The sequence below is a fragment of the Tripterygium wilfordii genome, chromosome 15 (assembly GCF_013401445.1).
Source record: "Tripterygium wilfordii isolate XIE 37 chromosome 15, ASM1340144v1, whole genome shotgun sequence".
NCBI lineage: Eukaryota > Viridiplantae > Streptophyta > Magnoliopsida > Celastrales > Celastraceae > Tripterygium > Tripterygium wilfordii.
Window position 1 is genome coordinate 7588392 of NC_052246.1, and position 26765 is coordinate 7615156.

Genomic DNA, 26765 nt, shown 5'->3' on the forward strand with positions numbered 1-26765 from the left:
TTTCTTGACTTCACATGCAAGTTAATGATTCACGACATATTTAATCTTCAAATCAAAAATTCAAGCAAATCATCTTTAGAGTGATCAAGTGGCACAAATTAATTTTATCATTGCGAAGGAGCATTGAACCCAAAACTCACAACAAAGACTCTAACTAATCCTAACAGTCCATTGTTGTAGAGAATCACGATGGTATTTAGCGCATACCACAAGCCCTTAAACCCTTAGGTGTCCCTAGTGGACGAGTTATAGTCTCGTGAGGGTTTACCAGGACGATACCCACAAACATCGCAAATTTTTTTTTTTTTGAAAATAAAGAACGAGACACCACTGACCACCCCTACACTTGAATCATGCAATGTCCTCAGTGTATAGAATAAAGAAAGCGTGCTGAGTTAGAGTAACACAACCTGAAAAAGAAGTCATTCGGGAAAGAATTTCCGCTTAAACTTCAGCACTGTGCAGTAGTCAAATAATTATCAATTTCTCTTTGATCTGATCTCCGATTGACGAACCATAAAATTCTGCAGGAACTAGACATCCGTAGCTTTCTGCATATATGGATCGCACTCTGGTTCGTCCTGAGCTGCTCACATTTGCTGAACAAATAATCAAATTCAATTCAATGTGGGATGAGTGCTCTTCTATAATGAACTAAAAAAAATATACAATAAAAGGAATGAATTTACTGGGTGGGTTACCTCCCACAAAGCGCTTGATTTAATGTCTAGACAAGACGTAACTCTTCACATAGCTAGATTAATGAACTTGGAAGCCCACTTTCAGTTCATTGGGTTGTAACAATCGTCTTCTTCTAACCACACCCACATCAACACCTAATGCATAACTTGCGTCCTTCATATTAGCACGAGCAATTGGTTCCTCAAGAAGATTAGAATATCCCTTTTCTCTTTTATCGAAAACCACTTGTTGGAGGATATTAACATGCTGTGCTTTTACAATGGAGGGAAACAACTTGTTAGTGGACAAAGGAAAGGACTCAAAGGCGGAAGTATGCTTATCTCTCTCATATGGCATGACTCTAGGTAGATTCGTAGACTCAATTTCAGTTGGATGTCCTTTTTTCTCCACAATGTAATCTTTAATAGTGAGCACCTTCTCCATTGATTTCTCACCTTGAGCTGCCTTGGGCTTGAAGGTCATTGTTTCTTCATTATTTGTCATTGTCAGTGTGCATTCATACACATCAATGGTCATCCTTGCAGTCTTCACGAATGGTCACCCAAAAATCAACGAAAGCTCTTCTCCATTACCTTGGCAATCCCGCATATCAAGCACTAGAAAGTCCGGTAGAAAAATTAGTCCATGTACCTTAACTAAAACATCTTCTAGTATTCCCTTAGGATATCGAATAGATCGATCAGCCAATTGGATGCCCACAGAGGTCTTTTTGAGCGCTCCTACATTCAAAGATTCGAAGACAAAAAGAGAAATTATATTAATTGATGCACCTAAATCCAATAAAGCACGTTCAAAATTTTTATTGGCTATGCAACAAGGTATAGTGAAACTTCTTGGATCCTTAAGCTTTGGCGGCAACTTCTTTGGTAATACGGCACTACACTCTTCAGTCAGTTGAACCACCTTATTCTCATATACTTTCTTATTTTCTTGCACAATAGAAGGCTCCACATCCGTATTCGGGGCTATCTTTTGCACTGATGGTGTTTCTTCTCTATTTCTCCTAAGACGCCCCAGAATTGGATTGGAGGGACATAAGATCTCACAGGTGGACTAGGTTTACTGATGTCAGACAGACCATTCGTGATTGTACATCGCGGTTGCTCTTGTACTCGATATGTGACAATCTTGTTCTATATTACTAACATTTTGATATTATAATCAATCGCTTTCTGCTCTCCAAAATCTGTAGCAACTTTGCTTTGCTGCTCATCACAAACGGTAATTGCCATGGCTTGCTCCATATTGTTCGGATTGATCTAAGTTTGGATTGGAAATTTTCCAGCCTCCATTTGACTCAATGCCTATGCGATTTGACTCACTTGAACCTCCAATTTCTGCTGACTAATAGCCAATTGTCGCACCATGTCCTCCAATGTGGTGGTAGATGGATTGGCTTGATTTTGGGTGTTCTTCCGAGAAAAGTTTGGATGTGTCTGAAAACCTGGATTATAGGAGTTAGAATAGGGATCAAACCTTGGATTCCGATTATAAGAGTTTACCATATTTGCTTGCTCTTGCACAAAGTCCGGGAAATCCACTCTTTGAGTCGTACGCCCATTCATTGCTAGAAGCATGTCCAACTTGCTTGAGATGGCATCAACCTACGATTTTGCTACAAAAGAATCAGAATTAGAAATTTCATACACACCTGCTCGCTTACCTCTTACTTTCAAATGTTGCGTCTCAATAGCAAGTCTCTCAAATCAAGTTTGACATTCGGTTGGAGTCATATTCATAATCGATCCCCCTACATAATTATTAACTGCAGCTTTGCTAGAAACTGTCAGTGCCTTGTAGAAAATACTCATCAACACTAATAAAGGCAAAGCATGATGAGGGCATTGATTCAATAAATTATTAAACCTTTCCCATGCCTCAGAAAAAGACTCATCTAATTGTTCCTCAAACTGCATGATCTTGTCCCTTAATGCGTCAGTTTTCTGAGTTGAGAAAAATTGCTCCAAGAACTTGTTTTGAATCTCTGTCCACGTACGGAGTGATCCAGGCCACAGACTGTTGAGCGACATCTTTGCCTTGTCCTTCATAGTGTAAGGGAATATCTTCATCCTTAGATGTTCCTCAATGACCCCTGTAGTCAAAGACATGCTAGAAACCATATTAAAAATCTCACGAATATGACTAAGTGGATCCTCCGAACTTAGACCATGAAAAGAAGGCATCATATTGAAGTGAATGGTCTTAAGCTCATAGTTTCTAGCTGTTGTCGAAAGTGTGATGCAAGATGGAGATTCTAGAATGGTGGGGATGTCAAGATCATCCATCATTTCAGCTTGCACAACCACCGCCATTGTTTACAACCTGAAAATAAAAAAAAAATAAAAATTAAAAGAAAAGGAAAGCTAGGTACACCATTAAACTAAAACTAGTCCCCGGCAACGACGTCAAAAACTTGATGTAATAAATTCTCGCAAGTGCACAAGAGTTTATGAATAGCACAGTGTATGCAAGTAACGAGGTCGATCCCATGGAGACTAGTATAATCTAATTATGATACCTAACTTGATGAATGATTGAGAAAAGGTAGGAGAATGAAAGATTGATTGATGTAAAGAAAATAAACAAGCAAAAAAATAAAATTCTGATTTTGTATCCAATAAGAGAAGAACACTAGGGCAATGATTTCACCTAGCAATCCAATCACAAGTATTCAATTAGCAAACACACAATTATGGTTCCAATTCAAGGGTTGATTCTTTCTTAAATATGTCGGTTTGTTTGTTCGCGGTGCCAACAAATATTATTAACAATGGATTAATCCTGTTTGGTTCGCAATCGTTAATCCAAGGCTAATAACTCATTACGATCTAAAGAACTATAACAACCAATCAATCCCCTAAACCTTGTTCATGGCAGTCGACAATTGATTTCTTTAATTTTGATTCCACTAAGACACATGAATTCAGTTCGTTCCTTAGTCCCTGCTAGATAAGCCTAATTGAGCATTCAATTAGTGATCAAGCAATCAAATAAACAATAAACTATAAGCATGGTAATTAAAGACATGAATCACTGAACCAAAATTATGCACCATTAAATTGAAATACTTGTAATATTCAAACTAGGTTACATTAAGCCCTAGCAAAGAGGTTTAGTTACAACTCATCTTCCAAGTATCAAAAATAAATCTAAGAAGAGAAATTATGGAAAAGAGTTGAAGAAAATCCCCTTAATTTGATGGAACTGTTGTTGGGTAGAAAGCCTTCAGATCCTTGAATCCTCACAACAACTTGAAGAGACGGAGTTTTGCTACCTGAAAACCCAAGAAAAGAATGTGTCCATTCCTAAACTCGTGGCCCCCATTTTATACTAAGCTTTTAGCACCAAGAAAACCTAATTCTAAGTAAATTCAGAAAACTGGTCCGTCGGGGCGGGGTCCGCTTGAGCAGAAATGGCCGCTCGAGCGGTTGAAAAATCAACTTCTGGTCCCGCAGCTCTGTTACGCTCCGCTCGATCTCTCTGGGGCGCTTGAGCAAAATACTAGGCCACTCGAGCTATCATTTGTGCTCGAGCGGTCCTATACGAAATTCAATTCCAATTCACTCCTTTCTGACGCGATTTTCACTTCATAATTTCTCATGAGCTCTCCTACAATAAAAACACAAAGAATTCATATACTATCAACCCAACCATCAAAATTACCAGGAATAAATATAGAAATACACACAAAAGTGGGATCAAATATATGCATATCAACTTCCTGGGAGAAGGTGAATTTGGATAAATTTGAATATATGAAGTACACAAGTTTGATCATGCTCTAATTCGGTGAAGTTGGCATGGCGTTTTCCTTGTTTTGGATCATCCAACAAGGAGGGTAGTGGTGGTGGAGGAACTGGTGATGTAAAGGAAGTGGTCAAAAAGAATTTCTTCTTCAACATCAAGCTTACTGCCGTCGCGAGAGATGAAGACGCAGCTTGTGGTGGAGAACACCATATGAGTCAATGAACCACAAAGGGTTGTCTCCAAAAAATCCATTAGAATCGAAAAATCCTTAGTAGATCTCGGTGGCTTTTATTCATGAACTCATGTATGTGATCTTGATTTTTCTTGCTTGTCATTGTTGCAGATCTCGGCTGTCTTGAATGGTATAGGTGATAAGAATAGTATGCTAAAGGCCATTATTTTATGTAATATTCAAACTCGATTTATTTATTTGAATAAAATATATTTAGCATTTCAAATGAGAAAAGACATACTGGCATCAGTGTCTTTTATTCTATATGGTATATGAATTGGTGTGTAGAGTTTAAGCTTGCACACAGAAGATCAATTCATAAGTTCCTATCGAATATAAGTAAGCGATCACAGCTAAGTCGAAATTGGAGAAACCGTCGGCTTGGTTGTGGTATAGTATTTCATTATACCTATCTTGGTTACAGAGAGCGGCAAAGCTTGAACTTATTATACCAGTACACTTGGAGTGTATTGATCAGGACTATGTGTGAGTCAATTTTCCCAGTCTGACTATATAAAAAATTATACACTCACATAGACGTTATAGAATTGTTCATATTCTTAATTTATTAAAGATTATTAGTACATGTGCATTTAATGTACGAGACTTTGATTTACTAAAGGGTGAGGTCTTTTTGTATAGGCCAATAAACACCAAGTGAGTTGGGTCACCGCATTAAATGTACGATGGAAAATAATATGTTAATAAAATTCAGGTCCAATTATGGATCGATGATACCCTCTTGAGTATAGGATTTGAGATTGTGTCAAAACCCTGCAAGTGGATTTTAATTAATCCAACACATTCTAATAAGTTAAGTGGTAAGCTCAAGGAAATATTTAAAGATATCAATTAAATATTATATGTCAGTCGCATATTTAATTGGCGGGTATCTGTAACTTAACGTGAAGAATTTTATGAACAAGTATAACAAAAGGCTCAAATTTAATTTGGGATAAAACGGGGAGTGCAATTATAATTATGTCCACGAATTTGGGCTGATAATTAAATTCATAGGAAGCTCATGTTTTATTTTTCCTAGTTGGTCCGCACTGTATAGCCAGAAGCCCAATACTAGAAGATACAGAAAAAAACCAAAACGGACCGGATTTAGGAGAGGGAGAAGGGGAAAACCCTCGGTGTGGCTGACCCTATAAATACGCACATAGTGCGTGTTTTGTTAACACAAGTTTTGAGATATCAGTTGGCCTCTCTACTCTCTAATCGTTTCCACTAGTTTTGGTTTGTGTTCTTTAGGTTCTTGGAGAAAAGAGACCACTCTCTCAATCCAAGTTTGGGAATTGGTGCATACGGTGGAAGATCCGCAGGTTTGAGCTTAGTATCAAACTCGCCGACTCCAGCCTTCGTTCTTGATTATTAGAGATCAAATCAGAGAGATCTCAAGGTAAATAATCTACTTGCAATTAATTGATATATGGTTTATGCTATGGTGATTAGTACTTGATAAGAAATTTTTGAAACTTGTCTAGCTATCATTTATGTCTATGAGGTCCTTATACGCTTCCGCAAGTTTCATGTTTCCAACATTTGGCATCGGAGCCGGTCATAAATACGTAATCGATGTTAAAAAAATCAATAATTTATCAAATTTAATTTATTAGCATAATCTATGTTTTTCAGTGTTATTGCTAACTTGTTTTTGTAGGCTGAAATTCTGACTATCATGGTCTAGTTTTTTTTTAATTCTGATTTTAGAATTGTTCACTCCGAATAAAGGAGTACTAATTTTTGTAAATCGAATTTTTAGATTGTGAACTCCAGTTTTAAGGAGGTAAGGATTTTTTTGCAAAAATAGATGAAGAAACGAAGAGACGAAGGACACCGGCAGCCTTGCTATCGCTGTCGGCTACTGCTGCCAGCATAGGCAGCTGCTACCATCATAGGCAATTGCTGCCAGCACAAGCAGCAGCTTTGGCTGCAGCCAGCAGGTGCTGCATTACGTCCAACAACTGGCGGTCACTACAGGAATCTGTCGGACAAATGTGGGCGGCAAGGGCAGCTGGTGTGGGGCAGTTCGGGCAGTCCAAGCAACAGTATTTCGAGATGTTTCCAAACAAGGATTCCTAATCAAGTAGAGATTCGGGCTTCATTGAAGACCATAATAGCTAGGACTCTTGATTGATTTGGTTTCCTATTTTAACTATGTCTCCTATTTTAATTGCATGTATGATTTTAATTAAATGTCATGCTAGATTAGGATTCCTATTTATCTATGGATGTCATCTAAACATGGAAAATAAAATAATAATCACCCGAAAATAAAATATTAAGTGGCAGAAGGGTTACACATCACCTTACGGTCTCCATCATTGGTTTAAAGAAAAATATGTAATAATAAAATTTTGAAAGTTGAGATATTAAATATGACGACGGTATTATTTTGGGAAAATCCATTTTTAACTTAAGATTCTTTTAGGAACCAAAGTGTGGACCCATGCATTTAAGTATTTTAATTTATCAGACGGGTTTCGGTTTCTCGACCCCAAACTGAAGTATTTTAATTTATGATTAACAATGCAATGTCTAGAAAGTTCTGTCGAGGATTGAGGTTACTTAATTACGCGCTGTTTTTCGGAAAGCCCCCTCTTTCCTGGTAATGACCTGGTTGCTAGATTTGTTAATCGTTAAATTGAAAACCTATGGTGCTGCGAATAACGATTTCATTTCATGGTGAAAATCCGTAACGAATCTTGGTTTTGGGTCCGTGATACCAAAATGCGTAAATTCCAATCAACGCATTTTTTAAGATATCTCAATTCTAGGAGTTTTGGAATTACGGAAATATTTTTTAAGTTTGGATTATTGGTAAGAAAATTTAATAGAGATGTAATTGAAAATATGTGATGGTTTAGACCTTCCTCCCTATTGGAAATTTTCGATTACAGATATCTCAGATTATTAGTTTTCTTGATAGTCATAATGGGTAGTCATTTATTATAAAATTATTTCCCCATCGGAATAAATTTTATGAAGACGGTGAGATTATGATCAAGTGATGGTTATACACTTAACTATAAATTATGGAAATATTTCCCATCGAAATCAATACCATTATTTATAGGACCAAAGCAAGTTAACTAATTAAATTTACATTTGACACGGCGTGTTGTCTAGACAATGAAATTTAATGTGAATTAAATTGCATGAAATTTATTCTCCAATCGAGATAGAAAATTTCATGCTAAAGTGTTTTGATTGTTAACAAATTATATGATTGATTATGGGTGCAATTTTCGATAATTTGAATCATGTATGCCATAAATTAATTTCTGAATATGTCATTTTTTCAGTTTTTCAAAATGTCTTCATTCAACCCATTATTTGTTATACTAAAAGACCATAAGTTGGATGGAACAAACTATGTCAACTAGAAAAGAATTTTAGATATTGTGCTCACCTCAGAAGTGTACAAATTTGTGTTGACTGAACTATGCCCTGTATTGCCTGAGGAGGGTGCCACTGATGAGCAAATCAATGCTCACAAGAAGTAGAAGAATGTTGATGAAATGGCTAGATGCTACATGTTAGCATCAATGTCAGACGTGTTGCAAACACAACACCAGAATATGACAAGTGCCTATGACATCATATATAACATAAAGGAGATGTTTGGTGATCAAAGCAGAGCCGCAAGGCAGAATGACATGAAAACACTCCTAAACACCTAGATGAAGGAAGGAGCCAATGTAAGTGAGCACAATCTTAAGATGATGAGTCTTTTGAATGAGTTCAAAGTACTTGGTGCTGATATTGATGGTGAAAGCCAGATCGATATTGTACTTCAATCTCTTCCTGATAGCTATGAGAATTTTCGGCTGAACTATAACATGAACAAGAGGCTTTATACCTTGTTGGAACTTCTCAATGAGCTTAAAGGAGCAGAAAAACTTCAACCTAAAGAAGCTAAGGTCAATCTGAATGAGAAAGGATCTTCTACTATACCAAAAGGTAAGAAGAAGAAAAAGACTCAAAAGAAGAATAAGTCAGTCGACTCCAAGGGTATTTAAGGTGGAGTGAAAAAGCCGAAAGGCAAGTGTTTTCACTGTGGCCAGAAGGGACATTGGAAAAAACAATGTCAGACATAGCTAAGCAAGAATACTCAAGGTAACTTTCTTTTATTTGTTGTCGAAACACAATTAGCGTTGTGTCTACTGGATCTTGGTGTGTACACACTGGAGCCATTAATCATGTTTGCAATTCGTTGCAGGGCTTCAAAGAAACCAGGCGACCAAATAAGGAAGAGAGTTACGTGCTTTTGGGAGATGCAACAAGACTAAGAGTAGAAGCAGTAGGCGTTTTTCATTTGAGTTTTAGTAGTCATAGGACTTTAATTTTGAACGATTGTCTTTATGTACCAGTAATGAGACGAAATTTACTTTCAATTCCATCTTTAGCTTTGAATGGATATTGTTTTGAGTTTGATAACTCTATTGTTATCAGGTTCAATAAAAATTTTATCTGTTCTGGTACTTTGGTAGATAATATTTACATTATAAGTCCAAATTCTGCTAAATGTAATGAATTGAATAACTCAACAATTTTGCCATCTAAGAGAAAGGAACATTCGAAACCAAATCAAACTTATCTTTGGCATCTATGCTTAGGTCATATAAACCTAAACAAGATTACTAGACTGGTACGAGATGGACCTTTTAGTTCATTAGAAGCTGAGGAACTTCAAGTTTGTGAATCATGTTTGGAAGGTAAGATGACTAAGAAGTCATTTTCGGCCAAGGGGTATAGAGCCAAAGAATGTTTGGAGTTGGTACATTTTGATGTGTGTGGTCCAATGACTATCCAAGCGAGAGGAGGTTATGAGTACTTTGTCACTTTCATAGACGACTACTCAAGGTATGGATACATTTTTCTAATGCACCGTAAGTATGAAACTTTTAAGATGTTCAAAAGCTATAAGGCAGTTACGGAGAAGAGTTTAGGAAAGAGTATCAAATCACTACGATCTAATCGTGGTGGCGAATACCTCTCAGGAGAGCTTATGGAATACTTAAATACAAAGGGGATTTCATCCCAGCTTACTACGCCAAGCACACCACAATAAAATGGTGTGGCAGAAAGGAGGAATAAGACTCTTATGGAAATGGTAAGATCGATGATGAGTTTTTCTGAGTTGCCCAAATTCTTCTACGGCTATGCCCTGGAAAGAGCTGCCTACATTTTGAACTTAGTTCCTTCTAAGTTAGTACCAACTACTCCTATTGAATTATGGACAGGGCGAAAGCTCAGCTTAGCCCATATACAAATATGGGTTAGTCCGACCCATGTGTTGGTAGGGAACACTGGGAAGTAGGAATCAAGAACAGAAGTATGTTTTTTCATTGGATACCCTCGAGGTACCAAAGGTGGTTTGTTTTATAGTCCTAAGGATCAGAAGATCATTGTCAGCACCAATACCAAATTCTTAGAAGAAGACTATATGATGAATCACAAACCCAAAAGTAAGATTGTTCTTGAAGAATTAAGAGGGGAAGCACAAGGAAACCAAACAACTCAAGAAACACCAATTGAGGATAGCAATCCAGTACCACATAACTGTGGGAGGATTGTGGAATCCCAAACTGATTCTATTTGGAGGGATGATCAGGACATGCTGGGGAATCAACCAGTTTAGTGTGAAGATCCTAATACAAGTCAAACAGAATCATCATACCAAAATACTCTAGACGAACAAACACAGCCTCGTCGTAGTGGGAGGGTAACTAGATTACCTAGTTGCTATGCTATCTTGGGTGAAGTGTACGAAATGATCCCAACTGAATAAGATACCGATCCCAGTAACTACAAAGAATCTCTCCAAGATAAATATGCAATATCTTGGAAGAAAGCTATGAAATCTGAGATGGAGTCCATGCACTCAAATCAGGTTTGGGAACTTGTAGAACCACTGAATGGTGAAAAACTCATTGGTTGTAAGTGGATCTACAAGAGAAAGAAGAAGGTGGATGGGAAGGTTGAAACCTTCAAAGCTAGGCTTGTTGCGAAGGGTACACTCAGAAAGAAGGGATCGATTATGAGGAAACTTTTTCACCGGTAGCCATGCTTAAATCTATCCAGATACTTTTATCCATTGCAGCATATTATGATTATGAAATGTGGCAAATGGATGTCAAGACAGCTTTCCTAAATGAAAGTCTTGACGAAAGCATCTATATGGTGCAAACAGATGGATTTGTGGTCATAAACCAAGAGCACTTTTTGTGCAAGCTTAAGAGATCCATTTATGGAGTCAAGCAGGTATTTAGGTCTTGGAATATAAGATTCGACCAGGCCATAAAATCTTATCGATTTGAGCAATGTCCTGATGAATCTTATGTCTATCGAAGGAGCAATGGCAGTGTGGTAGTATTCTTAGTACTTTATGTAGATGATATATTACTTATCGAAAATGATGTAGCTATATTATCTATTGTTAAGGTTTGCTTCAGTAGTCAATTCGAAATAAAAGATTTGGGAGAAGCCGGCTACATTCTTGGGATCAAACTACTAAGAAATCAGAAACAAAAAATGTTGGGCCTATCTCAGGGAGTCTACACTAACACCATCCTGGCAAGATTCGGCATGAAAGATTCAAAGAAAGGATTTCTTCCTTACAGATATAGAGTCACTTTATCTCGAGATCAGTGTCCTAAGAAAGTTGATGAGATAAAGAAAATGAGTTAAGTACCATATGCTTCGACAGTGGGAAACCTCATGTATGTCATGATGTGTACCAAACCAAACATATGTTATATGGTTGGTCTAGTTAGCAGATATCAATCTAATCCAGATATGGAACATTGGATTGCTGTAAAGCACACACTCAAATACGTAAGGAGAATGAGAGATTATGTGCTGGTTTACAAGTCTGATGAGCTTATACCCACTGGGTATACAAATTTAGATTTTCAACCAGACAAAGATTCCAGGAAATCAACTTCAGGGTATGTTTTCACATTGGGAGGTGGAGCCATTAGTTGGAGAAGTGTCAAGCAATCTTGTACTGCTGACTCCACTATAGAAGCTGAATACGTAGCAGCCTCTGAGGCAGCTAAAGAATCAATGTGGCTCCGAAACTTTCTTATAGACTTGAATGTGGTGCCTATAGCTCTGTCTCCTATTACACTTTACTGTGATAATAGTGAAGCAGTTGCAAATTCAAAGGAACGAATGGCTCATTCAAAAGGAAAACATATTCAACTCAAGTATCACTTGATATGAGAGATCATACAAAGAGGTAACATCGTAGTGACGAAGATAGCATCAAAGGATAACCTTACGAATCCATTCACCAAGTGCTTACCAACAAAATCGTTTGAGGGACACTTGGAGGGCCTGGCAATAGATGTGTATCGTCATGGCCTTGAGCAGAAGTGGGAGATTGATAGGAATAGTATGCTAAAGACCATTATTTTATGTAATATTCAAACTCGATTTATTTATTTGAATAAAATATATTTAGCATTTAAAATGAGAAAAGACATATTGACATCAGTGTCTTTTATTCTATATGGTATATGCATTGGTGTGTAGAGTTTAAGCTTGTACACGGAAGATCAATTTATAAGTTCCTGTCGAATATAAGTAAGCGATCACAGCTATGACGGAATTGGACAAACCGTCGGCTTGGCTGTGGTATAGTATTTCAGTATACCTATCTTGGTTACGGAGAACGGCAAAACTTGAACTTACTATACTAGTACACTTGGAGTGTATTGATCAGGACTACGCGCGAGTCAATTTTCCCAGTCTGACTATATGAAAAATTGTACACTCACACAGACGTTATAGAATTGTTCATATTCTTAATTTATTAATGATTATTAGTACATGTGCATTTAATGTACGGGACTTAGATTTACTAAAGGGTGAGGTCTTTTTTTACAGGCGAATAAACACCAAGTGAGTTGGGTCACCACATTAAATGTACGATGAAAAATAATCTGTTAATAAAATTCATGTCCAATTATGGATTGATGATACCCTATTGAGAATGCTTATAGGATTTGAGATTGTGTCAAAACCCTGCAGGTGGATTTTAATTAATCCGACACATTCAAATAAGTTAAACGGTAAGCTCAAGAAAATATTTAAAGATGTCGAATAAATATTATATGTCAATGGCATATTTAATTGACGGGTATCTGTAACTCAACGTGAGGAATTCTATGAACAAGTATAACGAAAGGCTCAGATTTAATTTGAGATAAAACGGGGAGTGTAATTATAATATTTTAGTGGAATATATTATAATTTATGAATTATAATTATGTCCATGGGTTTAGGTTGATAATTAAATTCATAACAAGCCCATGTTTTATTTTTCCTATTTGGTCCCCACTGCAGCCTAGAAGCCCAATACTAGAAGGTACAGGAAAACCAAAACGGATCAGAATTAGGAGAGGGAGAGGCTTAGGGGCCAGCCCACCTAGGGAGAAAACCAGGTGTGGCCGACCCTATAAATGCACACTTAGTGTGTGTTTTGTTGACACAAGTTTTGAGACACCAGTTGGCCTCTCTATTCTCTAATCTTTTCCATTAGTTTTGGTTTATGTTCTTTAGGTTCTTGGAGAAAAGAGACGACCCTCTCAATCCAAGTTTGGGAATTGGTGCATACGGTAGAAAATCCGTAGGTTTTAGCTTAGTATCAAACTCGCCGACTCCATCCTTCGTTCCTGATTATTAGAGATCAAATCAGAGAGATCTCAAAGTAAATAATCTACTTACAATTAATTGATATATGGTTTATGCTATGGTGATTAGTATTTGATAAGAAATTTTTGAAACTTGTCTAGCTATCGTTTATGTCTATGAGGTCCTCATATCCTTCCGCGAGTTTCATGTTTCCAATAATTGGTATCGGAGCCAGTCATAGATACGTAATTGATGCTAAACAAAATCAAAAATTTATCAAATTTAATTTCTTAGCATAATCTATGTTTTTCGGTGTTATTGCTAACTTGTTTTTGCAGATTGAAATTCTAACTATTATGGTCCAATTTTTTTTAATTCTGATTTTAGAATTGTTCACTCCGAATAAAGGAGTATGAATTTTGTAAATCGACTTTTTAGATTGTGAACTCCGGTTTGAAGGAGGATAGGATTTTTTTGTAAACATAGATGAAGAAACAAAGAGATGAAGGACACCGACAGCCTTGCTACCGTTGTCGGCTACCGCTGCTAGCGCAGACAGCAGCTTTGGCTGCAGCCAGCAGGTGATGCAGTGCGTTCGACAACTGACGGTCACCGCCGGAAGCTACCAGACAGATGTGGGCGGCAAGGGCAAGTTCAAATCTTGTGGTGGAATTGGTGGATGGTGGATTAATCAAGAATTGACAAGTTCAAAGGTCTATTTTGGTGCAAGGAATTTTGATTACTATTATGAGCTTTGAAAATTCGGATCCATTCCATTTAACACCAAATAAAGCTAACATCATTCATTTGGTAAAAGTGCAATCCCACACATGATGGAATCATGCGTGAATGGTGTTAAATAGATCCCACACTTTAAGTTTAGTGTAGGATCCACTCGACAATATGGGCTTCCCGGGAGAAGGTGAATTTGGACAAGTTCGAATATGTGAAGTACACAGGTTTGATCATGCTCTAATTCGGTGAAGTTGGCAGGGTGTTTTCCTTGTTTTGGATCATCCAACAAGGAGGGTAGTGGTGGTGGAGGAACTGGTGATGTAAAGGAAGTGGTCAAAAAGAATTTCTTCTTCAACATCAAGCTTTCTGCCGTCTCGAGAGATGGAGCCGTAGCTCGTGGTGGAGAACACAATATGAGTCAATGAACTACAAAGGTCTGTCTCCAAAAAATCCATCAAAATCGAAAAATCCTTAGTAGATCTCGGTGGTTTTTATTCATGAACTCATGTATGTTATCTTGATTTTTCTTGTTGGTTATTGTTGCAAATCTCAGTTGTCTTGAATGGTACAGGTGCATCTAGGTTAAAATCTTCTTCATCTTCATCGAAAAAAGACTATTAATGGTGGCGTCGATGGCTATTACAAGCTCAAAAGCTTGTAAGAAGACTCCATTAATGGTGGTGTCAAAGGCCATTATAAGCTCAAAAGCTTCTAAAAAGAATGGTTTGATCCAAATGCAAGAAGATAAGATTGGGGGAGAGAGAGTTGAGGAAGAAGAAAAAATGGTCTTTTTAGAGTTTTTTATTTTATTTTTTGATTTGGCACATTTTATAAATATGAAAATGACATGTATATGTCACGCAATCACTCCGATTGCCACGAAAGAAAAAACCGATACCATCTCATCGGATTCTAGAAGTTTGGATAGAATTAGATAACTTTTTCAAACATTAAGGATAACTTTTTATTAATATGATGTTGTCTCTAAAAAACTCGATTTTTTACATCCATATCATATGATGGTCTGTCATAGGCAGGTACAAGAATAGATGGAGCTATTATTGCGCCCATTAATGAAACCTAAACACCTAACATAAAAGGCAGACACATGGCACACATTTAGCCAACATGAGCGCGCACACACTGTTTTCATGCTGTTATTATTATGTGTGTCATGATTTGTCTGGTGACTGTATTGCAATTACCAATTACATTGTGATTCTGAAATGGAAATGTAGGGTTATGGGATGACGGAGGCCGGACCGGTCCTATCAATGTGCGTTGGATTTGCAAAGCAGCCGTTCCCGACCAAGTCCGATTCATGTGGCACGGTGGTTCAGAATGCCGAGTTGAAGGTCATCAACCCTGAAACCGGTTGCTAGCTCTCGATTATAACCAGCCTGGCGAGATTTGCATTTGTGGATCTCATATTATGAAAGGTATATAGTATACTGACGAAATAATAGGTCTCTAATATATATGTGTACATATGTAACTAATTAAATTGGCTACAAATTCATCAGGATATCTTAATGATCCGGAGGCCGCAGAAAGCACTATAGACGTTGAGGGTTGTGTTGGTTGCTAAAACTAATTTTAGACACACAGCGGAAGCTAACTAGGATCGTCTTAGCATAGGTATAAATCAAAATTTAACGAACGATGCCCTACGGCCATAGCGTGTTTTTGCCTAACATGCTTCAAAAAATTTATTTGATCTCAAATATTATTTTAACATGTTAATCGAACACGTAAGATCAAGTTTTAATATTTGTAAATAATCCTAGCATACTTCTAGTTTTATATCCTAACAATTATTAAAACAAGATCAAGCACACACAACATGGTATCAAGAAAGTTTGGGATTAACCAACCTCTTCAAAATCGAGGTCCTAAGCTTTCTTCTTTTCTTGAACGCACGAACCACCGGCTTGATCTCTACCAACTTGGAATGCCTATGTCGTTTCCTTGGTATTCCCCTTAATCTCCTTGCGAACGTGCAAAGCAAAGAATCACCGATTGGTGGTGAACCAAAAATCAACTATACGGCCATCACTTTTTTTAAACTCAATACTTTGTTTTTCTTTGTATTTAATAGGACACGGTTGTGCCGCAATTGTGCTGCCTAAGAATTGAGTAAATCGTAGAGCACATGTTGTATTTATATAAAAATAATAGAGTCCCTATTAGGTTTAGTTTTACTAATCCAATGGGAATTAGGAAAACCAATAAAGGAGACCTTGTCAACTACTTATAATTGACGCCTCTTTTATTTCTCATTGGGCTGTCCATGTTTTTGCAATGCAAAGCATGCTTGGCCCAATACTTCAAGAATTCAAGGCTCAAATATTATTTTGATTCTTAGTCCATTCTTGACTTTAATTTTGATTATGTAAAATATTTATTTTACAATCCAAATCAAAATTTCGAGACTTATTATTTTATCATAAATACACTTACAAGAATTTTGTATATCTTAACAAAAATAATTTCATCTTAGGGTTATCTTTGGAAATCCAAAACCCAATAAAATTATATCTATTTGTCATACAAATTCTATTCTTGTAAATATCCCAATGACCGTTGTGATATGGTGAAATTTGCCGATCTTCCTTTAATAGGACGAGAGACTAAAATGAGGCTACCAAGGGGACTCCGCAGGACATACAAATCTAGGCTCCCAAAATATTATTCTTTACCGCCAAGCCCTATGACTAGGAATAATATTTCAATCCAATGTTCGTCTGACACTACCTGAACTATGGATGAACTCCTAGAGATGTACGATACTTACATCGAGGCTTTTCCTTATTAGAAACCTGTCCCTGACCTGTGAGATGTGTACGAATATATCCTCCATGCAACACCCGGTAAGTTGAAGTGAGAGTTTGTGTACTATCAAACACTTCAAAGTCCATATTTCCCCTGAGTTCTCAGTTCCCTTATATCTATCCACTAAGCGTATTAGATTGACCCGTCGATCAATCTAAATGCTAACGCTTGATCCATAAGGATCACTCTGCAGAGTTTCTGGGTAGATTAATTTGAATCTCTCAGGTGGGTGCTTACACTTCCGTATCCCGAAAGTACATGAATGACTATTTTGTAGGTATGCTCCCACACCCTAGTGGCATACATCCAATCCATCGAGTATATTGACAATAGTGTGTGTCTCACTCATTGATGAATCAAAACGCACACGCTATAAGTATGAAAGTATTGACCTACTCAAGCTTAAGAGATATCGTACTCTCACAGCTATAGGATGAACAACTCATTGATAGTACTTTTCTGGTTGTTCTTTCCTATGTAAGTCCGTCAATGTATGTTTCCTTACATACACCAATGCACCAATCCGAGACTCCTCTCGAGTGATCAAGACAAACCACTCCCCTATTTGGAGATGTCCATGCACTACAACCTATATCAACAAAGTGCCTAACTTTGTTAATCTGGTTGTGACTAATTTATTTCGGATGTAATAGTGAATCTTGTGTCTGTCTATACTCACACATAAAGTGTATCTGAGTATCCAAGATTACTATAAATAACATCTCTAGACATTGATGGAACATTCATACATAAATGAAAAGACATCTAATACACATAATGCAATATTAAATATTCATCAATAAACCTCAGAACTGTCATACATGGTATGTTTTTAGGACATAATCCCAACAGGTTGGCTTCACACGAGTGACATTGGTTATGTTGATGATGATGATGAGGTTTTCATTGTTGACAGAGTGAGGGAGACAATCAAATTCAAAGGCTTCCAAGCATGTCAGTGTTGGAAACGTGCAACGCAGCGGAAGCATATAAGGACCTCATAGACATAAACGATAGCTATACAAATTTCAAAAATTTCTTATCAAATACTAATCACCATAGTACAAATCACATATCAATTAATTGAACAAAGATTATATATCTTGAGATCTCTCTGATTTGATCTCTAATAATCAAGAACAAAGGATGGAGTCAGTGAGTTTGATACTAAGCTCAAACCTACGGATCTTCCACCGTATGCACCAATTCCCAAACTTGGATTAAGAGGGTGGTCTCTTTTCTCCAAGAACCCGAAGAACACAAACAAAAAACTAGTGGAAACGATTAGAGAGTAGAGAGGCCAACTGGTGTCTCAAAACTTGTGTTAACAAAACACACACTATGTGTGTATTTATAGGGTTTGGCCACACCTAGGGTTTTCTCCCTAGGTGGGCCGGCCCCTAAGCCTCTCCCTCTCCTAATTCCTGTCCGTTTTGGTTTTCCTGTATCTTCTAGTATTGGGCTTCTGGGCTACAGTGGGGACCAACTAGGAAAAATAAAACATGGGCTTCCTATGAATTTAATTATCTACCCAAACACATGGACATAATTATAATATATTCCACTAAAAGATTATAATTGCACTCCCCGTTTTATTTCAAATTAAATCTGAGCCTTTCGTTATACTTGTTCATAAATTCCTCACGGTAAGTTACAGATACCCGTCAATTAAATATGCCACTGACATATAATATTTAATTGACATCTTTAAATATTTCCTTGATCTCACCGCTTAACTTATTTGAATGTGTCGGATTAATTACAATCCACTTGTAGGGATTTGACACAATCTGAAATCCTATAAGCATTCTCAAGAGGGTATCATCAATCCATAATTGGACGTGAATTTTATTAACAGATTATTTTCCATCGAACAATTAATGCGGTGACCCAACTCACTTGGTGTTTGTTGGCCTGTACAAAAAGACCTCACCTCTTAGTAAATCGAAGTCCCGTACATTAAATGCACATGTACTAATAATCTTTAATAAATTAAGAATATGAACAATTCTATAACGTTTGTATGAGTGTACAATTTTTCATATATTCAGACTGGGAAAATTGACTCACACGTAGTCCTGATCAATACACTCCAAGTGTACTGGTATAGTAAGTTCAAGCTTTGCCGCTCTCCGTAACCAAGATAGGTATACTTAAATACTATATACCATAGCCAAGCTGACGGTTTGTCCAATTTTGTCTTAGCTATGATCGCTTACTTATATTCAATAGGAACTTATGAATTGATCTTCTGTGTGCAAGCTTAGACTCTACACACCAATTCATATACCATATAGAATAAAAGACACTGATGCCAATATGTCTTTTCTCATTTTAAATGCTAAATATATTTCATTCAAATAAATAAATCGAGTTTGAATATTACATAAAATAATGGCCTTTAGCATACTATTCCTATCAATCTCCCACTTCTGCTCAAGGCCATGACGACATCACCTATCCGTACGATCTCTCGTATCAAGTGATACTTACGTTCAATATGTTTTCCTTTTGAATGAGCCCTTAGTTCCCTTGAGTTTACAACTGCTCTGCTATTATCACAGTAAAGTGTAATAGGCGACAGAGCTATAGGCACCACATTCAAGTCTATAAGAAAGTTCCGGAGCCACAATGATTCTTTAGCTGCCTCAGAGGCTGCTACATATTCAACTTCCATAGTGGAGTCAGCAATACAAGATTGCTTGACACTTCTCCAACTAATGGCTCCACCTCCCAATGTGAAAACATACCCTGAAGTTGATTTCCTGGAATCTTTGTCTGACTGAAAATCTGAATCTGTATACCCAGTGGGTATAAGCTCATCAGACTTGTAAACTAGCACATAATCTCTCATTCTCCTTAGGTACTTGAGTATGTGCTTCACAGTAATCCAATGTTCCATACCTGGATTAGACTGATATCTGCTAACTAGACCAACCACATAACATATGTCCGGTCTAGTACACATCATGGCACACATGAGGCTTCCCACTGCTGAAGCATATGGTACTTGACTCATTTTCTTTATCTCATCAGTATCCTTAGGACACTGATCTCGAGATAAAGTGACTCCATATCCGTAAGGAAGAAATCCTTTCTTGGAATCTTTCATGCCGAATCTTGCCAGAATGGTGTTAATGTAGACTCCCTGAGATAAGCCCATCATTCTTTGTTTCGATTTCTTAGTAATTTGATCCCAAGAATGTGGCCGGCTTCTCCCAAATCTTTCATTTCGAATTGACTACTCAACCAGACTTAAACAGTAGATAATATAGCTACATCGTTTCCGATGAGTAATATATCATCTACATAAAGTACTAAGAATACCACCACACTTCCATTGCTCCTCCGATAGACACAAGGTTCATCAGGACATTGCTCAAATCCATAGGATTTTATGGCCTGGTCGAATCTTATATTCCAAGACCTAGATGTCTGCTTGAATCCATAAATGGATCTCTTAAGCTTGCACAACAGGTGCTCTTGGTTTCTCGCTACAAATCCATCTGGTTGTACCATATAGATGCTTTCATCAAGACTTCCATTTAGGAAAGCTGTCTTGACATCCATTTGCCATATTTCATAATCACAATATGCTGCAATGGATAAAAGTATCCAGATAGATTTAAGCATTGCTACCAACGAAAAGGTTTCCTCATAATCGATCCCTTCTTTCTGAGTGTACCCTTTCGCAACAAGCCTAGCTTTAAAGGTTTCAACCTTCCCATCCACCCCCTTCTTTCTCTTGTAGATCCACTTGTAACCTATGGGTTTTACACCATTTGGTGGTTCTACAAGTTCCCAGACTTGATTTGAGTACATGGACTCCATCTCAGATTTCATAGCTTCCTTCCAAGATATTGCATCTTTATCTTGGAGAGCTTCTTTGTAGTTACTGGGATCAGTATCTTGTTCAGTTGTTCAGTTATGGGCCAAGCTGGGCTTTCACCCTGTCCATAATTCAGTAGGAGTAGTTGGTACTGACTTAGAAAGAACTAAGTTCAGAATGTAGGCAGCTGTTTCCAGGGCATAGCCCCAGAAGAAATTAGGCAACTCAGAAAAACTCATCATTGATCTTACCATTTCCATAAGAGTCCTATTCCTCCTTTCTGCCACACCATTTTGTTATGGTGTGCCTGGCGCAGTCAACTGGGATGAAATCCCTTCTGCGTTTAAGTATTCCATAAACTCTCCTGAGAGGTATTCGCCACCACGATCAAATCGTAGTGTTTTGATACTCTTTCCTAAACGTTTCTCCGTAATTGCCTTATAGCTTTTGAACATCTCAAAAGTTTCAGACTTACGGTGCATTAGAAAAATGTATCGATACCTTGAGTAATCGTCTATGAAAGTGACGAAGTACTCATAACCTCCTCTCGCTTGGATAGTCATTGGACCACACACATCACAGAATGTACCAACTCCAAACATTCTTTGGCTCTATGCCCCTTGGCCGAAAATGGCCTCTTAGTCATCTTACCTTCCAAACATGATTCACAGACTGGAAGTTCCTCAACTTCTAATGAACTCAAAGGTCCATCTCGTACCAGTCTAGTAATCCTGTTTAGATTTATATGACCTAAGCGTAGATGCCAAAGATAAGTTTGATTTGGTTTCAAAGGTTCCTTTCTCTTAGATGGAAAAATTGTTGAGTTATTCAATTCATTACATATAGCAGAATTTGGACTTATAATGTAAAGATTATCTACCAAAGTACCAGAATAGATAAAACGTTTATTGTACCTGATAACAATAGAGTTATCAAACTCAAAACAATATCCATTCAAAGCTAAAGATGGAACTGAAAGTAAATTTCGTCTCATAGCTGGTACGTAAAGACAATCGTTCAAAATTAAAGTCCTATCACTACTAAAACTCAAATGAAAAACTCCTACTGCTTCTACTCTTAGTTTTGTCGCATCTCCCAAAAGCACATAACTCTCTTCCTTATTTGGTCGCCTAGTTTCTTGGAACCCCTACAATGAATTGCAAACATGATTAGTGGCTCCTGTGTCTACACACCAAGATCCAGTAGACACAACCGCTAATTGTGTTTCGACAACAAATAAAAGATAGTTACCTTGAGTATTCTTGCTTAGCCATGTTTGACATTGCTTTTTCCAATGTCCCTTCTGGCCACAGTGAAAACACTTGCCTTTCGGCATTTTCACTCCACCTTAAATACCCTTGGAATCGACTGACTTATTCTTTTTTTGAGTCTTTTTCTTCTTCTTACCTTTCGGTATGGTAGAAGATCCTTTCTCATTCAGATTAACCTTAGCTTGCTTAGGTTGAAGTTTTTCTACTCCTTTAAGCTCATTGAGAAGTTCCGGCAAGGTATAAAGCCTTTTGTTCATGTTATAGTTCAGTCGAAAATTCTCATAGCTATCAGGAAGAGATTGAAGTACGATATCAATCTGGCTTTCATCATCAATATCAGCACCAAGTATTTCGAGCTCATTCAAAAGACTCATCATCTTAAGAGTGTGCTCACTTACATTGGCTCCTTCCTTCATCTGGGTGTTTAAGAGTGTTTTCATGGCAGTCTGCCTTGCGGCTCTGCCTTGATCACCAAACATCTCCTTTAGGCTATAAATGATGTCATAGGCACTTGTCATATTCCGGTGTTGTGTTTGCAACACGTCTGACATTGATGCTAACATGTAGCATCTAGCCATTTCATCAGCCTTCTTCCACTTCTTGTGAGCACTGATTTGCTCATCAGTGGCACCCTCCTCAGGCAATTCAGAGCATATTCAGTCAACATAAATTTGTACTCTTCAGAGGTGAGCACAATATCCAAATTTCTTTTCCAGTTGACATAGTTTGTTCCATCCAACTTATGGTCTTTCAGTATAACAGATAATGGGTTGAATGAAGGCATTTTGAAAAACCGAAAAAAAAGGGACATATTCAAAAATTAATTTATGGCATAAATGATTCGAATTATCTAAGATTGCACCCATAATCAATCATATAATTTGTTAACAATCAAAACACTTTAGAATGAAATTTCATATCTCGATGGAAGAATAAATTCCATGCAATTTAGTTCACATTAAATTTCATTGTCTAGACAACACGCCGTGTCAAATGTAAATTTAATTAGTTAACTTGCTTTGGTCCTATAAATAATGGTATTGATTTCGATGGGAAATATTTCCATAATTTATAGTTAAGTGTATAACCATCACTTGATCATAATCTCACCATCTTCATAAAATTTATTCCGATGGGGAAATAATTTTATAATAAATGACTACTCATTATGACTATCAAGAAAACTAATAATCTGAGATATCTGTAATCGAAAATTTCCGATAGAGAGGAAGGGCTAAGCCAACACATATTTTCAATTACATCTCTATTATATTTTCTTACCAATAATTCAAACTTAAAAAATATTTCCGTAATTCCAAAACTCCTGGAATTGAGATATCTTAAAAAATGCATTGACCGGAATTTACGCATTTTGGTATCACCGCCCAAAACCGAGATTCGTTACGGATTTTCTCCATGAAGTGAAACCGTTATCGCAGCACCATAGGTTTTCAATTTAACGATTAACAAATCTAGCAACCAGTCGTTCCCAGGTAAGGGGGCTTTCCGAAAAACAACGCGCAATCAAGTAACCTCAATCCTTGACAGAACTTTCTAGACGTTGCATTGTTAATCTTAAATTAGAATACTTAAATGCATGGGTCGGAATTACACACTTTGGTACCAAAAAGAATCTTAAGTTAAAACGGATTTTCCCAAAATAATACCGTAGTCACATTTAATATCTCAACTTTCCAAATTTTATTATTACATATTTTTCTTTGAACCAATGATGGAGACCGTAGGGTGATGTGTAACCCTTCTCCCACTTAATATTTTATTTTTGGGTGATTAATATTTTATTCTGCATGTTTAGATAACATCCATAAATAAATAGGAATCCTAATCTAGCATGGCATTTAATTACAATCACACATGCAATTAAAACAAGAGACATAGTTAAAATAGGAAACCAAATCAATCAAGAGTCCTAGCTATCATGGTCTTCAATCAAGTCGAATCTCAATTTGATTAGGAATCCCCGTTTGGAAACTGCTCGAAATACTACTGCCCGGACTGCCCCGCACCCGCTGCCCGATCTGCCCCCTGCCGCCCACATCTGTCCGACAGCTTCCAGTGGTGACCGCCGGCTGCCCAGACGTGCTACAGCAGCTGCTGGCTGCAACCAAAGCTGCTGCCAGCACTTGCTGCCGGCAGCAGCTGCCTGTGATGACAGCAGCTGCCTGTGCTGGCAGCAGTAACCGGCAGTTGCAGCAAGGCTGCCGATACCCTTCGTCTCTTCGTTTCTTCATCTATTCTTACAAAAAAAATCCTAGCCTCCTTCAAACCGGAGTTCACAATCTAAAATTTGATTTACAATAATTCCTACTCCTTTATTCGGAGTGAACAATTCTAAAATCAGAATTAAAAAAAACTTAGACCATGATAGCTAGAATTTCAACCTGCAAAAACAAGTAAGCAATAACACCGAAAAACATAGATTATGCTAACAAATTAAATTTGACAAATTTTTGATTTTGTTTAGCATCGATTACGTATCTATGACCGGCCTCTGATACCAATTGTTGGAAACGTGCAACGCAGCGGAAGCGTATGAGGACCTCATAGAGATAAACGATAGCTAGACAAGTTTCAAAATTTTCTTATCAAATACTAATCACCATAGCACAAATCACATATCAATTAATTGAACGAAGATTATATACCTTAGATCTCTTTGATTTGATCTCTAAAAATTAGGAACAAAGGATGGAGTCAGCGAGTTTGATACTAAGCTCAAACATGCGGATCTTCCACCGTATGCACCAATTCCCAAACTTGGATTGAGAGGGTGGTCTCTTTTCTCCAAGAACCTAAAGAATACAAACCAAAAACTAGTGGAAACGATTAGAGAGTAGAGAGGCCAACTGGTGTCTCAAAACTTGTGTTAACAAAACACACACTATGTGTGTATTTATAGGGTTTGGCCACACCTAGGGTTTTCTCCCTAGGTGGGCTGGCCCCTAAGCCTCTCCCTCTCCTAATTCCGATCCGTTTTGGTTTTCCTATATCTTCTAGTATTGGGCATCTGGGCTACAGTGGGGACCAACTAGGAAAAATAAAACATGGGCTTCCTATGAATTTAGTTATCTGCCCAAACCCATGGACATAATTATAATTCATAAATTATAATATATTCCACTAAAATATTATAATTGCACTCCCCCTTTTATCTCAAAGTAAATCTGAGCCTTTCGTTATACTTGTTCATAAATTCCTCACGTTAAGTTACAGATACCCGTCAATTAAATATGCCACTGACATATAATATTTAATGGACATCTTTAAATATTTCCTTTATCTCACCGCTTAACTTATTTGAATGTGTCGGATTAATTAAAATCCACCTGCAGGGTTTTGACACAATCTCAAATCCTATAAGCATTCTCAAGAGGGTATCATCAATCCATAATTGGACGTGAATTTTATTAACAGATTATTTTCCATCGTACAATTAATGCGGTGGCCCAACTCACTTGGTGTTTGTTGGCCTGTACAAAAAGACCTCACCCTTTAGTAAATCAAAGTCCCGTACATTAAATGCACATGTACTAATAATTTTTAATAAATTAAGAATATGAACAATTCTATAACGTTTGTGTGAGTGTACAATTTTTCATATAGTCAGACTGGGAAAATTGACTCACACGTAGTTCTGATCAATACACTCCAAGTGTACTGGTATAGTAAGTTCAAGCTTTGCCGCTCTCCGTAACCAAGATAGGTATACTTAAATACTATACCACAGCCAAGCTGACAGTTTGTCTAATTCCGTCTTAGCTGTGATCGCTTACTTATATTCGATAGGAACTTATGAATTGATCTTCCGTGTGCAAGCTTAGACTCTACACACCAATTCATATACCATACAGAATAAAAGACACTGATGTCAATATGTCTTTTCTCATTTTAAATACTAAATATATTTTATTCAAATAAATAAATCGAGTTTGAATATTACATAAAATAATGGCGTTTAGCATATTATTCCTATCAGTCAGAGTATCAATAGCTTCTTCATACGTGTATATATATATATATATATGATTTCTTAATTAGCGTTAATTTTGATTTAGCCACCCATCAATTGTTGATGCTGCTGTTGTCCCGTAAGTCCAATTGCACTCATAATTAATTAAATTTTTTAATTATGAATTAATTAATAAATAAACTTGTATACAGTCAAAAAGATAATGTTGCCTGTGAAGTTCCAGTGGCATTTGTGGTATGATCGAAGGGTTTTGAACTCACTTGAAGAGGCTGTGAAGGAATTCATATCAAAACAGGTACAACTTAATTAATTAAATGGATTGTAAATATCTGGTTAGCTTAATTAGTTATGTCTTATGTACGTGTATATGTAGGGGTCAAGTTCAACCCCGATCAAATAAAAGGGTCCACTTCAACCCTATCCACATATAAGGGTCCAGTTCAACCCTACATATACACGGGTCAGGCCTAAACATAAGTCTGCAAAGACAAGGTCAAAAAAGCTCAATATTAATTAGACCAAAACATACAGTCCAAAAGGACTCGATCAAAATATGGCAATACGAAGCTGATACAAATACATAAGGTTGATATACAAAGGTCGATACACAAGGCTGAACAAATAGCCAAGAGACGAAGCCGAAGCTAAGGCAGTTATACATTAAGCAGTTATGGCCGAAACCGGCAGAGAACTTCTTCAAACTACTATGAACTTCTTAAAACTGCTACAAACTGCTCCAATTGCGACAATCGCTGGTAACTACTCAAGACAAGTATA

The 26765-nt window shown here is 37.2% G+C and overlaps 1 non-coding gene and 1 pseudogene across 1 annotated transcript; both read left to right on the forward strand.

Annotated features, from left to right (window-relative positions):
* The window catches only part of LOC119979841, a 58441-nt pseudogene that overhangs the window by 15388 nt on the left and 16288 nt on the right, over nt 1-26765 (forward strand).
* On the forward strand, nt 2530-2636 carry LOC119980156. Its single transcript, XR_005463796.1, has one exon. It is a non-coding gene; the product is annotated as a small nucleolar RNA R71 (small nucleolar RNA).